This window comes from Rutidosis leptorrhynchoides, chromosome 3 (genome assembly GCF_046630445.1).
Source record: "Rutidosis leptorrhynchoides isolate AG116_Rl617_1_P2 chromosome 3, CSIRO_AGI_Rlap_v1, whole genome shotgun sequence".
NCBI classification, from domain to species: Eukaryota; Viridiplantae; Streptophyta; class Magnoliopsida; order Asterales; family Asteraceae; genus Rutidosis; species Rutidosis leptorrhynchoides.
This window is the reverse complement of record NC_092335.1, coordinates 632,918,335-632,936,238: the sequence shown is the minus strand read 5'-3', so window position 1 is coordinate 632,936,238 and position 17,904 is coordinate 632,918,335.

The window sequence follows — 17,904 nt, the reverse complement described above, 5'->3', positions numbered from 1 at the left end:
GAATAAACCGCCCTTTTAGAAAGGCACTTTGTTCCGGACCCACTAGAGAAGGAATTACTTTTCGGAGACGATTCGAAAGGATTTTAGCCACTATTTTATAGTAGCAACCAATCAAGCTAATTGGCCGATGGTCACCTAGCTTCAAAGGATCCACCTTTTTTGGAATGAGTGTCACGAAGGAGGCGTTGCAACCTTTTGAAATCTCCCCACTTTCCCAAAACCAAGCGATTGCCTCTATGAGATCAACTTTGATTATATCCCAAAACTTTTTAAAGAAACCCATGTTGAAACCGTCGGGTCCAGGGGCCTTTGTACTCCCACAGTCGTTAATGGCATCATGTATTTCATTTTCAGAGAAAGGCCTTTCAAGAACCTCGGCTTCATAATATTGATGAGATGATGAATTTAAATGAGAGTTTTTTAATTTTGTAAGAAATTTTTTTGATGAATATTTACATCATCATTAAGGATAAGTCATTAAAGAGATAATCCGATTTAAACCTATCATGGTTAAATTGTTTGGTTTCTAGTAGTAAATGACACTTTCAAGCTTTTTTAAGAAATTATTTGAGGTCGTTGTGTAAGTAATTCGTTTCCATTTTATGATGACATGTTGATCGAGTAACACATAGATGCAAGAATTATCAAAAACTAACAAGAATTAAAAGAAATCAATATGATAAAATTGCCTATAAAGTCATCAAACATGAACACTTTAAATAACTAACTTGAACAAAGCTAAATGTATCTTAATACTCCCACTTACTATAAATTATTTTTTGTGTAGATATTTTGCTTTAGATAACAATGTTCATCGTATTCAAAATTTCTATTGATATTAACTATCTATCGTGCGAATCTATTTTGATTAATTCTTTAATGGTTAGGCATTGTTACTATTTTGTAATGCGGGTAAAACGTTTTCTTTTGTTTCAAATTTAAGAAGATAATGTATGGATAGTCAAAAGGTAGTGCATCAATACTCTAACATCCCGTTTTTCCCATACGTGAATTAAGGTACATATTTAATCATTAGTACGTTTATGCTTCGTTGTTTATGTGATTAAATGAAATAAAGTGTTAATTTGATGTGTACGATATATATATATATATATATATATATATATATATATATATATATATATATATATATATATATACACACGCATGAGAACGTATATGTGTGAGTATATACACGGTTTAGGAGTGTAGTAAGTCTTGTGAGACTATTTGGTAAAGTTTAGGCGAATATGTATAGCGGGAACGAAGTGTACTAGTCGAATAAATCAATGGTTGAGTTAAGTTATCGAAATGATCAGTCGCAGGCCTTTGCCGCGCCGTGAAAGTTCTTGCCGCGCCGCGACGTTGAACTCAAAACAAATTCAGGAGGCCCGTTATTCAGATCGAAAATCACTTGCATTGTCGCGCCGCGAGAAAGGGGGTCGCGCCGCGACCTTTCTGGGCATCTAACTCCGAATTCAGCTTTTAAAAAGGGTAATCAAGGGGTAATTTCGTCTTTTCGCGTATGGATCTAATTGGGACTCTAAATCTCAGCCACTTATCCATTTTTATTCATTTCTTTTCCATTTTCTTTCTCTATTTCCTCTCAAAACACAAAACCCATTTAGATTCAAAGTGAGATTTGAGAGTGAAGATTTGAGATTTGATCTTTGGAGCAAGAAGTAAAATTGTTCTCCTCGTTCTTAGCTACGAGTGGATAGTGTTGGTAAGTCTTAACTCCGTGTTTCGAGTTTTAGTTAATTTATGGCTAGGGTTTGGTCATTTGAAACTTGTAAGACCCATTTGGGGATTTAATGGGTGAATTTGGGTTAATTTGATGCAAGGAAATCCAAATGGTGTTAACCTAGGGTTTGGTTATGTAAATTGGGCTTTTGTAAGTGTTAATTGTGTTGTTAGTCACTTATACACTTGTGAAATGATGAAAGATTGTTAATGGGTTAAGTTTGACCAAAATTGGTGAGTCTAAGTGATAAAATGGGTCAAATGGGTAATGGTTGACCTAGTTGGGTAAAATGAGTATGAAAAACCCATAAATTGTGTTAGTTGGTGTTTGTAGACTTTAATCACTAGCTTTTAGTGATTCATGATGAGTCTTGGCCATAAATGGACGGTTTCGGTGTAAGTAGGTCATTTAATGCATTTGGGTCATTAAATGCCTAAGAGTAAAGTGTTGGTGGTTAGTCCACTAGATTGTATGATTAATTAAATGCATAATGTGATAGGTGCATTACATTGAAGGTTGCGAGCTTGATTCCTAGTTCACCAAAGGCGATAAGGTGAGTGGAATAATTATACATGTGTGTATGTAATGTATTTACTTGTGCGAAATGCGATGTGGGTTTTAAGTTCGGGTATGCGATACCACATCGTGTTGACATGTGATATGGGTTTAAAGTTCGGGCGTTCGATACCATATCATTGTGTGTGTGTGGGCGTGAAGTGTGGGTTTTAAGTTCGGGTATGCGATACCACATTTCACGTGACGGGTGGGTTTAAAGTTCGAGCGTCGATACCACTCAAGGGACTAGTGATGCATACTAGTGGCGTCTGTGTGGCTAACGGTTCATTCGCGAGAATCGTTCCCTTTGGATTTTGGTTAACCATGGTTGTGTGTTGTAGGATATCATATTGTATTGTTAGTGTTACATGCTATTGCTATGCTAGCTTGTGTTACCGGAGTTTTAGCGTTATATTTGTGATGGTATGTTAATTATATTGCTAGCATGTATGCGGTAAATGTGTAAGTGATTGCAAGTAAGTAGATTATATATGTATGTGTATAATTATTGCATTCACTAAGCGTTAGCTTACCCCTCTCGTTGTTTACTTTTTAGGTGTAGGTGCGGATAAAGGGAAGGGGGTTGTTGGACACTAGTTTTCCCATGTTGGATGCTTGACGAGCTTTTGAAGTCGACCTAGTGTTTTGGGTAGTTTAGCCCCAAACCATGTTCGGGTGTAGTTTGGATTAAAACTATCATTTTAAATGGGTCGAACTTGTATTACATTTGATCAAGGGCCTTGTGCTTTTTTTTGTAAACTTTAAACTCGTCGTATGTTTAAACAAGTTGAATGCAACGATTTACTTTATGTAACCATTCTAATTGGGCGTTAATGGTTTATTATTTAAAAAAAAAAAATTGTCGTGTTGATTACGGGTTGGGTTGTTTCAAATACCTAGTGCATCAATTGAACTATGTGCAGTATTGTTGTCTAAGAGTTATGAACAAAGTTAATAGGTTCAAAATCACACAAGTCTCTTACAACAATCCAAAACTTATATCACGTGAATTCAAATAAAACGTTCATAAACTAAAGAGATTTGCTAGAGCGTTAGCTAAATGAAATCACGTTTTAAATCCAAGAGATCAACATTGCATCACGTCATTTGGTATTCGTCGTGTCCATTTCAAAAGGAGGGATTCACAAATAGGGTAAAATGTGTTTCTAAATTTTGAATTTTTTTTTTTTTATTGTTGATCGTTATAACGTCTAATTTGAATGCTTGAAATTTACACGCATATTGATGTGTTTCCCAATAAAATTAACTTACACAACCACCTATTATCAAATGATTATTATAGAAATAAAAATTAATCATTCTTACGCATAGACATGAGTCCCAAACGTTAAAATTGGTTAGTTTTACCCACCCAAACATACAAAACTAGATATTCATGATATTAGTTCAAATCCACATCCATAAAGTCCCATAAGCTAGTCATGAACCATAGTATAAATAAATAAATAAATAAGTAAAAAAGTTGTATTTGAGAGCATAAAATTATTTGGATAGATCAAAAACTCACCATGGAGGTGAGTTCATGTGATGTGAAGCAGTGGCGGATCTAGGATTGGTAGTCACTGGTGTCACCGGTTAAAACTTTAAAAAAAATTCTACTAGATGGCTTATTTTAGTGGTGTCACTCAAAAAAATTTACACTATCCACAGGTGTCAATAGTTAAAAACCCAAAAAAAATTCCACTACATCGCGTATTTCAGTGGTGTCCCGTGCAACCACTCGGCACACACTAGATCCGCCCCTGATGTGAAGTAGGGTAAGCGTCGGTTTCTAGTTCTCTTGCGCGTGTATCTAGAAAACTGCATATACAAGAGCCCAAAATTCAAATGGGAACTCTAAATTTATTTACATTAAATCATTTTTCTATATCATAATTTATGGATTCAAATGATTATGGTATGCATCTATAGACATTTTGATAAAGAATGTACCATTTGATTCATTCTTTTGAGTGTCGGATTGAACCTTAGTGCTCTGTATTGGTTTTGTTTTTTTGATAGAAAAATTGATATGTTTACTTTGTGAAGGATGTTATCCCACATTTGTGGGAGGAAGAAGTTGGAGGTGGGTAACTTGGCTATAAAAGGAGCTCATGGGATTCATTCCAACTTGCACCAATCAATACACTTTAAGTATTTAATTATTTCTTTCTTTCTTACCCTTGTTTGAGAGTTGTATTAGTTAAATACTTTGGATAGTGTAGTTAGCTTAAGAGAGTTTTCTATGTCATTGTAACAATTTGTGATATAGTGTATTTCTCTCTTTGGAGGCCCGTGATTTTTTCTTCTCTTTTGGAGTTTCCACGTTAAATTCTTGTATTGTGGATTGTTCTAATTTCTTTAGTGTTTTTCATTGGGCGTTTGTTGGGAATTAGTGAGACCATAATTTCCCTACAACTAGTATGAGAGCGTCAGGTTTGACGGGGGGTCTCGGTTATAAGAGTCGGAGTATACTCTTCGTGGTTGCCACGGGAGTGGATCGTCCACATGAGAAACTAGTTCTATTGATCGTATAGGGTATCTCGTTATATAATATTTTTTTTGATTCGGAGTAAGTGGTGTCAAGAATTTGTAGTGGACCGGGTGTTGGATTTTCCAATTTAACGGATCATGTGCGCCACTCCACTACATCTATCGGCTAGTCAAAATGTGGGCAAAATGAGAGAAAGTGTTGTTTATAGGATACGGATACGATGTCGAAGTTCTGTCCAATGAGGTTTGATGTAGAGAAATTTGATGGGAGGATCAATTTTGGCTTGTGGCAAGTTCAAGTCAAGGATGTGTTGATTCAATCCGGTTTACACGAGGCATTGATAGATAAAACCCACATTTGTTTCCGGTAGTGATTCTAACAATAAGTCGATGAAGAAGAATGGGATGATATGGATTTGAGGGCGGCAAGTGCGATTCGTTTGTGTCTTGTAAAGAATGTGCTTGCAAATGTTCACGGGTTATCAAAGGCTAAGGAACTTTGGGATAAGTTGGAGTAGTTGTACGAGGGCAAGGGCATCTCAAACGAGTTGTGTCTTAAGGAATAGTTTCATACTTTGCGTATGGATGGGGGTTCAAAGATTTCAGATCATATGAGTATTCTGAATGGTATTGTTTCATAACTTGAAGCTATTGGAGTTAAAGTGGAAGATGAAGATAAAGCTTTGAGGTTGATATTATCTTTGTCATCGTCCTATGAGCACATGAACCCTATTTTGATGTACGGGAAGGAAACTTTAAAGTTTGAAGACGTTACTAGCAAGCTCCTATCCGAGGAGAAAAGACCGAAAGGTAACGGGGTCTCGTCATCATAAAATACGGTACTCTTATGTTCGGATAGGCTGAAGGAAGAATTTGGTATGCTGGAAGTGCGGGAAGACTAGACATGTAAGGGTTAATTGTCTAGGTGGAGCTAATCCGGCAAATGGCTCCAAAGACGCTAACATTGTCTCCGTTGTTACGGAGAGTGACGAATTCCTTTGAAGTCACGTCATCCTCATGGTGTGTCCGCGCCACCATAGAAAGGGATGTTCATTAGTGGTTCCACAATTGCACATGGGCACTAGTTTGGCATTGGTGTAGGAAAGCCAAACGGGGAAGTTGCACCGTAAATGTTCAACTGGTTATTCAACATGTGCCGAGGTGAAATTCTTAGAATAGGATCTTCTAAGTGGTTATACTCTTACGGTGGAGTATGATAGTTCTTTTATAATTATGATTGTTGACGAGGCGTGGATATACCAAACATAACTCTCTAAATTTATACAATATGCAAATATCACAAAAAGCACGCACAATCTATCGAGCACTTAAAACCCGGTTGCTATAGCACTTAATGCAAGTATTCTTATCAAGTTCGTCCCGTGAGAGCGGTGTAAATTGTGTATTTGAAACTAATAGTTATCCTAGGGGTTTTGTTTGATTGGGGGGGGGGGGGGGGGTTGCGAGAGATTTCAACTAACAACTAAATTTTGCAATAAACATACTCAAACTTATCTAGAAACAAGTAGCAAGTAATTAAGAAATGTAACATCCCGTTTTTCCCCTACACATTTAAAGGTACAAACTTAATCATTGTTACGCTTATAACTCGTTCGTTTATGTGATTAAAAGAGTTAAGGTGTTAGTTATGTGTAAATATATATATATATATATATATTTGAGAACGCATGCACATATAAGTTTTTACATGGGTCTTGATAGCGTTAAGTCTCATGAGACTTAAAGACGAAGTTTAAACGTATATAGGAAGCGTGAACGAGGTGAACAAGTCGAATAAATCGATAGTTGTGTTAAGTTGTCAAGGTGGCCAGTTGCAGGCCATTGCCGCGCCGCGAGGGTCTTGGCCGCGCCGCGACAAACAAAGCAAACCAATTTCAGGAAGGGTATTAAGGCAACCAGAAAAATTAGTTAAATGCCGCGCCGCGACAAAAGTGGTCGCGCCGCGACATACAACGTGAACAAATTCCAGGAGGCTTGTTAACCATTCCGGGGAAATCAGTTAAATGCCGCGCCGCGACAATTGGGGCCGCGCCGCGACCCGCTGGGTGAACTGGTTCCGGGTTTTGTTTTTAAAATAATGTGATTGAGGGGTATAATCGTCTTTTCGCGTACAAATCTGATGGAGACTTTAAGTCTTAACCACTTATCCATTTTATTCATTTTCTTTTCCATTTTCTTCTCCATTATCCTCTCAAAACACAAAACCCACTTAGATTAAACTTGAGATTTGAAGGTGAAGAATTGAGATTCGATCTTAGGAGCAAGAAGTAATATTGTTCTCCTCGTTCTTAGCTACGACTTGATAGTGTTGGTAAGTCCTAACTCCATGTTTTGAGTTTTAATTGGTTTATGCTAGGGTTTGGTTCATTTGGAACTTGTAAGACCTATTTGGGGGTAATATGGGTGAATTTGGGTTATGTTGTTGTAATGAAACCCTAATAGCTATAATCTAGGGTTTGGTCATGTGAATTGTGAATTTTAAGTGTTAATTGTGTTGTTAGGCACTAATACACTTGTTAAATGATGAAAGCTTTGTAAATGGGTTAAGTTTGACCAAATTGGTAAGGCTAAGAGTTAAAATGGGTCAAATGGGTAATGTCGACCTAGTTTGGGCAAGATGGGTACGAAAATATCCTAAATGGTGTTAGTCGTTGATATTGGACTATAATCACTAGCTTTTGGTGATTTATGATGGGTCTTGGCCATTTATGGGCGGTTTTGGTGTAAATGAGTCATTTAATGCCATCGGGTCATAAAATGCTCAAGTGTTATATTTAATGCCATCATTTCATATTGATTGATTTGTTAGGGGATTTTAGATACTGAAATTAATTAAAACGCAACTATGGTTTTAGGTTAACATTTATACGTGATTGTATTTACACTTGTGTGTTTTTTCCACCCTTGCTCTCACACTCACCACCAACCTTTTCTGGTCATGTTTTTTTTTTTGAACTGCATCAGCGTATCATTTATTTTTTCAACGACACTCATCATTTGCACACACACACGCGTTCACACACGCGTTCGGGAGGAAACCCGAATCACATTACTGGAATCCTGAATGGATCCAAACCCCAACACCCCTGGGTCAATCTGGATATCCATGACCTAACCCCCACCCCAACACACCGGGAGAAAACCCCCCGGGGTCAATCTGGATATGGATATCCATGACCTAACCCCTACCCCAACACACAAGGTGAGGGTCGCATTTGGTGGATAGCAAATATATGTAATCATCTCCAAATTTTGTGGATGATGACGCAAAAGATCGCAAAGGTTTTTGGGATGCACGTCATACATTATATTGCTCACTCACCTAACGCCTGCCCCGGTCTCGTCCAGTCCTAATGACAAGGGTCTGGCACGCGGTGGGTCCCCCACGTGACGAATGTGGTGTTTTGTTTTAGTTTTATTACTATTGTGTTGATTTTATTATAAAAACACGTGATACAAACCTGCCATAAATGTTATTTTTCATAATCTACATGTTATTAACACAAGTTTAAGTTTAAGGTGCTGAGGTACTTGACACAAGTTTTAATGCTGAGGTACGGTTTTGTTACGGGATTTTAGATATTGAAATTAATTAAAACATAACTATGGTTTTAAAGTTGTTTTCAAGGATTATATTTTGAAATTTTAGGTTAACATTTGTATTTGTTTTGTGAGTTTTTTCCACCCGGTTCCACGAACTTCTTCAAACTTCTTCAATCGGTGAGTCATAAATGTTATTTAGTGTTTAAGCCTACAAACTATAATATATAAAATATAAAATGTATTAAGTTAGGGGATTTTCATAATCTACATGTTAATAACACGAGTTTAAGACAAGTTTAAGGTGCTTCATAATCTACGTGTTACACTCATGTATAGATTCATGTATAGATTGATTGATTTGTTATGGGATTTTAGATATTGAAATTAATTAAAAACATAACTATGGTTTAAAAATTATTTTCAAGGATTATATTTTATTTTAAAATTTTAGGTTAACATTTGTTTTGTGTGTTTTTTCCACCCGGTTCCAGGAACTTCAACTTCAATCACACAAACCAAGTTTTGTGTTGATTTTATTATAAAAACGAGTGAGTCATAAATGTTATTAATTGTTTAAGCTTGCAAACTATAATATATAAAATATAAAATGTATTAAGTTAGGGGATTTTCAACATGTTATTAACACATGTTTAAGGTGCTGAGACACACTGAGGATTGATTTATTTGTTATGGGATTTTAGATATTGAAATTAATTAAAAACGTAAATATGGTTTTAAAGTTTTTAAAGTTGCTTGTAAGGATTATATTTTGAAATTTTAGGTTAACATTTTGTTTTAGGAGTTTTTTCCATTAGGTTCCAGGAACTTCAACTTCAATCGGTTTCAGGAACCAAGTTTTGTGTTTAAGCTTACAAACTATAATATATAAAATATAAAATGTATTAAGTTAGGGGATTTTCATATTATTAACACAAGTTTGCTGAGAAACACTAAACACTGAAGGGGATTTTAGATATTGAAATTAATTAAAAAGGTAAGTATGGTTTTAAAGTTGTTTTCAAGGATTATATTTTGAAATTTTAGGTTAACATTTGTATTTGTTTGTTTTGTGTGTTTTTTCCACTAGGTTCCAGGAACTCAACTTCTTCAATCGGGTTCCAGGAACCAAAGCTTACAACCTATAATATATAAAATATAAAATGTATTAAGTTAGGGGATTTTCATAATCATAACAAGTTTAGTTTAAGGTGCTAAGACACACTCATATTGAAATTAATTAAAAAGGTAAGTATGGTTTTAAAGTTGTTTTCAATTGAAATTTTAGGTTAACATTTGTATTTATTTTGTGTGTTTTTTCCACTAGGTTCCAAGAACTTCAACTTAGGAACCAAGTTTTGTGTTTAAGCTTACAAACTATAATATATAAAATATAAAATGTATTAAGTTAGGGGATTTTTATATTATTAACACAAGTTAATAATAGATATTGAAATTAATAATATAAAATGTATTAAGTTTGTTGAGAAGCACTCACGGGATTTTAGATATTGAAATTAATTATAAAGGTAAGTATGGTTTTAAAGTTGTTTTTAAGGATTATATTTTGAAATTTTAGGTTAACATTTGTATTTGTTTTGTGTGTTTTTGGGTTCTAGGAACAAATTTTTGTGTTTAAGCTTACAAACTATAATATATAAAATATAAAATGTATTAAGTTAGGGGATTTTCATAATCTACATGTTATTAACACAAGTTTAAGGTGCTAAGACACACACTCACGGGATTTTATATATTGAAATTAATTAAAAACATAAGTATGGTTTTAAAGTTGTTTTCAAGGATTATATTTTGAAATTTTAGGTTAACATTTGTTTTTATTTTTGTGTGTTTTTTTCCACTAGGTTGAACTTAATCGGGTTCTAGGAACCAAGTTTTGTGTTTAAGCTTACAAACTATAATATATAAAATATAAAATGGGATTTTCATAATCTACATGTTAAGGTGGTGTAGGGGATTTTATATATTGAAATTAATTAAAAACATAAGTATGGTTTTAAAGTTGTTTTCAAGGATTATATTTTGAAATTTTAGGTTAACATTTGTTTTTGTGTGTTTTTTCCACCATGAATTAAACTTCAACTTGAATGGTTCCAGGAACCAAGTTTTGAGGTTAAGCTTACAAACTATAATATATAAAATATAAAATGTATTAAGTTAGGGGATTTTCAACTCAGGGGATTTTAGATATTGAAATTAATTAAAAACGTAAGTATGGTTTAAAGTTGTTTTCAAGGATTATATTTTGAAATTTTAGGTTAACATTTGGATTTGTTTTGTGTGTTTTTTCCACTAGGTTCCAGGAACTTTAACTTCAATGGGTTCCAGGAACCAAGTTTTGTGTTTAAGCTTACAAACTATAATATATAAAATATAAAATGTATTAAGTTAGGGATTTTCATAATCTACATGTTATTAACACAAGTTTAGTTTAAGGTGCTAAGACAATATGACACTCATATTGAAAGAAATTAATTAAAAAGGTAAGTATGTTTTTAAAGTTGTTTTCAATTGAAATTTTAGGTTAACATTTGTATTTGTTTTGTGTGATTTTTCCACTAGATTCCAAGAACTTCAACTTAGGAACCAAGTTTTGTGTTTAAGCTTACAAACTATAATATATAAGATATAAAATGTATTAAGTTAGGGGATTTTCATAATCTACATGTTATTAACACAAGTTTAGTTTAAGGTGGTAAGACACACTCAGGGGATTTTGTATATTGAAATTAATTAAAAACATAAGTATGGTTTTAAAGTTGTTTTAAAGGATTATATTTTGAAATTTTAGGTTAACATTTGTTTTTGTGTGTTTTTTCTACTAGGTTTCAACTTGAATCGGGTTCCAGGAAGAAGTTTTGAGCTTAAGCTTACAAACTATAATATATAAAATATAAAATGTATTAAGTTAGGGGATTTTTATATTATTAACACAAGTTAATAATAGATATTGAAATTAATAATATAAAATGTATTAAGTTTGCTGAGAAACACTCAGGGGATTTTAGATATTGAAATTAATTAAAAAGGTAAGTATGGTTTTAAAGTTGTTTTCAAGGATTATATTTTGAAATTTTAGGTTAACATTTGTATTTGTTTTGTGTGTTTTTGGGTTTTAGGAACCAAGTTTTGTGTTTAAGCTTACAAACTATAATATATAAAATATAAAATGTATTAAGTTAGGGGATTTTCATAATCTACATGTTATTAACACATATAAAGTTTAAGTTGCTAAGACACACACTCAGGGGATTTTATATATTGAAATTAATTAAAAACATAAGTATGGTTTTAAAGTTGTTTTCAAGGATTATATTTTGAAATTTTAGGTTAACATTTTTTTTGTTTTTGTGTGTTTTTTCCACTAGGTTCCAGGAACTTAATCGGGTTCTAGGAACCAAGTTTTGTAACCAAGTTTTGTGTTTAAGCTTACAAACTATAATATATAAAAGTTGTTTTCTAGGATTATATTTTGAAATTTTAGGTTAACATTAGTTTCATTTTCTATGTTTTAGTTCCCGAGAATACACATAACATATTTTATATTACATTCCTTTCTATCATTATTCATTCATTCTCATTCCTTTCCACTTAAAATTAAAAAAAGTCCCTAAAAAAACTCGCGGTTAGTTTCCTCTATTTTGTTTATCAAGGTTGATCTAATAGGATTTACATCGCTAATGTTCTGTTTTGTTCACATCGCAAGACCTAATGTACTCAAACTTCTTTGAATTTCTCTATTTCTCTATGTTATAGAACATTCTTATTTGATGACGACGTCACCGCCCATCTTTCAGATAAACGTTTCTTACCCTACAAACAGACGATTAATATAATCCCATGCTTAGATGTTGGTGATACAATTTATGTATCGCTAAGGGTTCCATAAAACCGTTTTAAAAAACCAAGAAAATAGGGTTTGATACAATTTGCAATCTCTTCATGACCCGTATAGTTCCAGGTTTAATGTTCATAATCATGAACTTTGCAAAATTAAGAAGAGAATAATAATTCAGGACTCGTTTTATTATGATTATTATTATTATCTATCACCTTGGAAGGTTTAAGAATTGTGATGCGTTTTGCATAGTGTATATACTTCGTGAGAACAAAGAATTAGGTTCTTGTACAAACTTGAGAAACACATCTTTGAACTTAAAACTTAAAACTTAGATAAACGTTTTGCTTCCATAAACTTTTCTCTCTCTCTGTCTTTTTTTTTTTTTTTGAAAGATCAAAGAATAAAGAATACATAAGTAAACAAAGCAACACCCATGACATAAGTAAGCTATAAGAAGTCAGCATTTATTTCTCGAGCAAGGAAAAACACCCTTATTTTCAGAAACTCCTCATTTTATCTCAATCCAAGGTGTTCTTCAAGGAGAAGAGTGAAAAAAAAACCTCCGACTCCTCCTTTTGGTGTAGGTTTAACATCAAATATCACAGGGTTTGTTATCCATATTAACCATTATTAATGTTTTTTTACCACGATGCTTGAATGTCTAAAAACAATTTTTGGGGGGCTACTAACACATCACACATTGCTAATTACGTCACCACGATGAATTTGAACAATTACTTAACAAGGTGGATAGGATATTAGCGCACGCAATTAGCCTATTTCTCGGAGGGATTGCAAAAAGATATTGAATTATTTCGTTGGAAGATGGGTTTGATACATTCCGCTATCACTATTCCTTACCAATAATAACACTCAATTGGCTTTACCAATAGTCCCTTGCAACAATAATAATCAAAAGAGTAGTGAAAATCCAAATAGAAAAAGGTTAACACAATGGTGTAAGATCGCATAGCCCAAACACAATGTCCTGCAATATAAGCCCAAGAGTCCATTCTTTTCTAAAACCAATTGGTATTAGAGGGACTTCCCCTTAGACTTATATACATACATTTGTTTTTGTCTCCCTCCTATGTGGGATAGGTTTGCACGCCCAACAATCCTCCCCTCAAACCGAAGACCACATCACCGAGCCTCCCCTTCAACGATACTCCCGCCATCTTATATCACCGGTCTTTTTTCTTTCACTTTTCTTTCACTACCGAGACACGCCTCTTATACCGCCGATCTCTTTCTTTCACTTTTCTTTCACCATCGGGACACGCCGCACTTCCACGCCTTGGGAAGGAAGACTTTCGATATAAGGCACCATGGCTCCATTATCGTTGGCAAACTGAGGGGTGTGCCATGTCGCACCGTGCGCTTAGGGGTGCGCCACCACTGCGTCGTTCACCACATCGGGCTATAGCCTAGCTCTGATACCATTTGTAAGATCGCATAGCCCAAACACAATGTCCTGCAATATAAGCCCAAGAGTCCATCCTTTTCTAAAACCAATTGGTATTAGAGGGACTTCCCCTTAAACTTATATACATACATTTGTTTTTGTCTCCCTCCTATGTGGGATAGGTTTGCACGCCCAACAAATGGAAGAAAAACGAGCTAAAAAATCAATTGTTTTTATTGTGACCAACGCTACACACACTCCACTCCACGTCATAAATAAATGTAGTGGTTTCACTAGAAGTGATATTGTAATGTGAACGAAGATTACTCACCACCAAACAATGAGGGTAAAACAAAAGGATCACATACTCATTTTGATTCAGGTAGTACACATAATTTCTTGGATTTAGAAACGGCCAAGAAAGAAATTGGGATGCCAACAATGTCAGTGATGATGGTACCTGGTGGAAACATGGAAACAGAATATTTTTTTTTTTTGCAAAAAAGGGAGAATTATATTAATAATCAAAGTACAAACATACACAACCACCCCAACAAAACACAACCCAATACATAAACAATACCACAAACAATCACTCAACCCTTACAAATTACATTTCCACTTAATATTCCACACCAACTCTACCTTTTGCACGTCTTTTGAACTTTTAACCTTCAAGGTCAACAACTTTCATCCGAATAAATTCCTTTATGCATTCGGCCAACTCAGCTTCATCTCTCGTCAGATTTCTTTCCATCCACACATGATCATGATACACAGATGCAGCTGTTAGGATATTAGGACCCAAACAACGCTAGTAATTCTACAAGACTACTAGCCGAGTAGTGATACTATCAAGATCACTCAACCCACTTAATGAACGAAAGATTAAAATGCAAGAAATGTAAGAACGACACAAGATATAACGTGGTTATATGCAATCGTTGTGATTGCTTTAGTCCACGGGCCAACTAGAGATCGTTTATTTACTGAATATTTGAGAGTGGTGTGATACAATTGCATACAATGAGTTCTATATATAGAGAAAACAAGAACACCATGAAACTTCAACTTGATCTTCAAGTGTGCTAGCAATCATGAAAGATAAACCAACTAGCCATGCTTTCCACCTTGTATTGGCATGATCACAGCCCTAATTTTAGGTGTAAAGTGATCAACTTTGCACCTAAAGTAAAAGGAGGCCAAAGCATGCTCGGATGTAAAGGTTGCAACTTGCCAAATTGCTGACAGAGAGGCGATGCGCCGCATCTGAAAGAGATGCGCCGCATCCCTATAGTTTTCCACGTTTCAGATTCAAGTACCGGCTCCAGATGCGCCGCATCTGGATCTGGATGCACCGCATCTAACCCCTTTGATGCGCCATTTCAGCTCAATGCTCCGCATCTAAAACCTTCGGACTATTTTGCTGCATGGATGCGCCGCATCCTTAGAGTGATGCGCCCCATTTCACTGTTTCACGCTTACCGAAATCTGCAAAATTCGTGCAACACCTTAACTCACCTTTTGTGGCGCTTTTTCCTACTTTGTTTAAATTTCTCCATACTCCAAAAGCAGCCAACACCAATCTTGTGATAATTTTCCAAATATGATTACTAAAAGGATATTTGGACATTTGCATAACAATATCACTAAGCTTATTAGGCAGGCCCTTGGATAATAACATTTTCTTCATGCTTAACCAAACTTTTCCAGAATACTTGCAACTAAAGAATAAGTTCTTGAAATTAACCATCCATTTCAACATTCTTGCCTACTCTATCCCATATAGCTAGCCACAGAATAAAAGCATGATTAGGAACAATTTGAGGAAACCACACAATGTGACCTCACTCTTTAACTAGACCCTCAACCCTTAGGTCTAACCAAGCCTGCTTTGTAGAATAAGGGACTTTTTTATTGTCTTTGGTGATCCAAACAACTTCATCTTGCTTATCAGACCATCTAGGTATTTTAATTTTTTCCACGATAGGAAATTTAACAATCCACTCATCTGGCCAACTCTCACCATGATCATCCCTATATTGATCTATAACCATATCATCTTTAAACCCTGAAATTATACCTTTTTTGTTCTGGATACAATCTGCTCCACACATACCAAACAGAAGTATTTTGACCATTCCCAATCTCATAATATACATGCTTTTTAATCATATCTCTCAACCCCAAAACTTGTTTCCAATTCCAGGTATCATTAATATCACCCTCCCTGCACTTCCCAAATACTCCTATTTTCAAGTTTCACAATATTGACCCACTTGTACCATAATGAATCTTTTTTTATCACAATTTTCCAAAGTTGTTTCATTAAAAGAATCTCATTCCATTCTTTTAATGGCTTAATCCCAAGGCCACCTTGATCCTTAGGCATACATACATACTTTTTACCAGGCAATTCTTGCTTTACCTCTAACAGTCACAGGAAATTCTTCAACACTTTTTCAATCTCATTTAAAATAGTATTGGGAAGCATGAACACAGTGGAGGTTAAAACAGAGTTAATGAGTAATAACCTTCCAGCATAAGATAACTTTCTATTTCCTCCAATTGTTCACCTTACTCTTCACTTTATCTATCAAGCTCTTACAATCAGCAACACTAGGTCTTTTGGCCAACAAAGGAATCCCTAAATATCTCACAGGCAATTTACCTACCAACCAACAGGAAATGGCAAAATACTTAATATTTTTTTGTTTTATGACAAAAGGAACACTCCCAAAATAGATTGAACTTTGGGATAGATATAAACCTGAAACATGACTAAATTTCTCTAGAGCCTGTGTTTAATCACCTTCACAGATTCTTCATCACCATGAAAAAGGAGTAACAAGTCATCAGCAAAACTCACATGGGTCAATTTTAGTTTCTTACACCCATGATGATATTTAAAGGCAGGATTTTTTTACCAATCTGCTTCAGATGAAGCACCTCCATTACTATTGTAAACAAGTATGTCCACTTGCCTTAACCCTCTTCCTACCCATGTATACCAGCATTAATACAAACCATACCCCACCAAAATGCTTTCCTAAAAAAACTCCAAGTCACTGTATCATAAGCTTTTTGGATGTCAATCTTCATGGCAAATCTATGGGGCCCATTTTTCCTATTATACCCTTTAAGCAATTCATGAGTTATCATGATATTATCTTCAATACGACTAACAATTCAAATCCAATCCCTTTTTTAATCTGCATTGTAATAATCTTGTTGCTAATGCACAAGTCATTGTGAAAAGTTGACTTATATTCCAAAGTGGCACGGTAGTGGTAGCAGCACTTGGAGGATGTGAAATGGTGCTTGGAATACAATGGAGTTGAATTCAATGGCGACTAAAACATGGGCAAATGGCAAGAAAATAAACAAAATGGTGGAAGCAGAATGCAATTGTGCATTTACCCTTCTACCTTTATATCAGGCATATGGAACAAAGGTACTACATTACCTCAGCCTTATTGACACTGTTTTGACCCAAAGAGTTGCCACCTCCACGTGTTTTTGACCATCAGATCCCACTAGAAACAGAAACATATGCAAATTGAACAAGCATACTATACTAAAAAAAAAAAAAAGACAAGTTTCCTATACCCATTAATGATGAATTAAGGGGTTCGAGTGTGTTCACAAAATTGGATTTAAGGTCCGGATACCATCAAATTATGATGACATTTCAAATGAGGGACACTAACGCACCTTCCACCTTTCAAGCTTTAATGAACCACGTTTTCAAGCCCTTTTTACGCAAGTTTACACTTGTTTTCTTTGACGATATATACTGATTTACAGCTCATCAGTGGAAGTTATGAGGGTCAACGAAGTATTTGCAAAGTTATCCAAGTGTGTATGTGTGGAGTACGTGGGGCATGTAATTTCATCTAAAGGTGTTGCTAGTGAGTGATCCAAGTAAGATAAAAGCTATGAGAAATTGGCCAACACCAACAAGTTTGAAACAATTGAGAGGATTCTTAGGGTTAATAAGAATTCATGGCGGTATTGGCATCATCGGGTCCGTTTTACAACAATAGGGGCACACCCGGTGGGGCCATTTTACAACAATAGGGGCACACCCGGTGGCTTACTTGAGCAAATCTTTATCCCAACGACATCAAACTTCAAACTTTGTCTACTTGAATTCATGGCGGTTATTAAAGCTTTGGAGAAATGGAGGGGGTACCTTTTGGATGGACACTTTAAAATCAAAACGGATCACTTAAGTTTGAAGTACCTGCTTGACCCCAACGACCCAAATGAAATGGCTGCCCA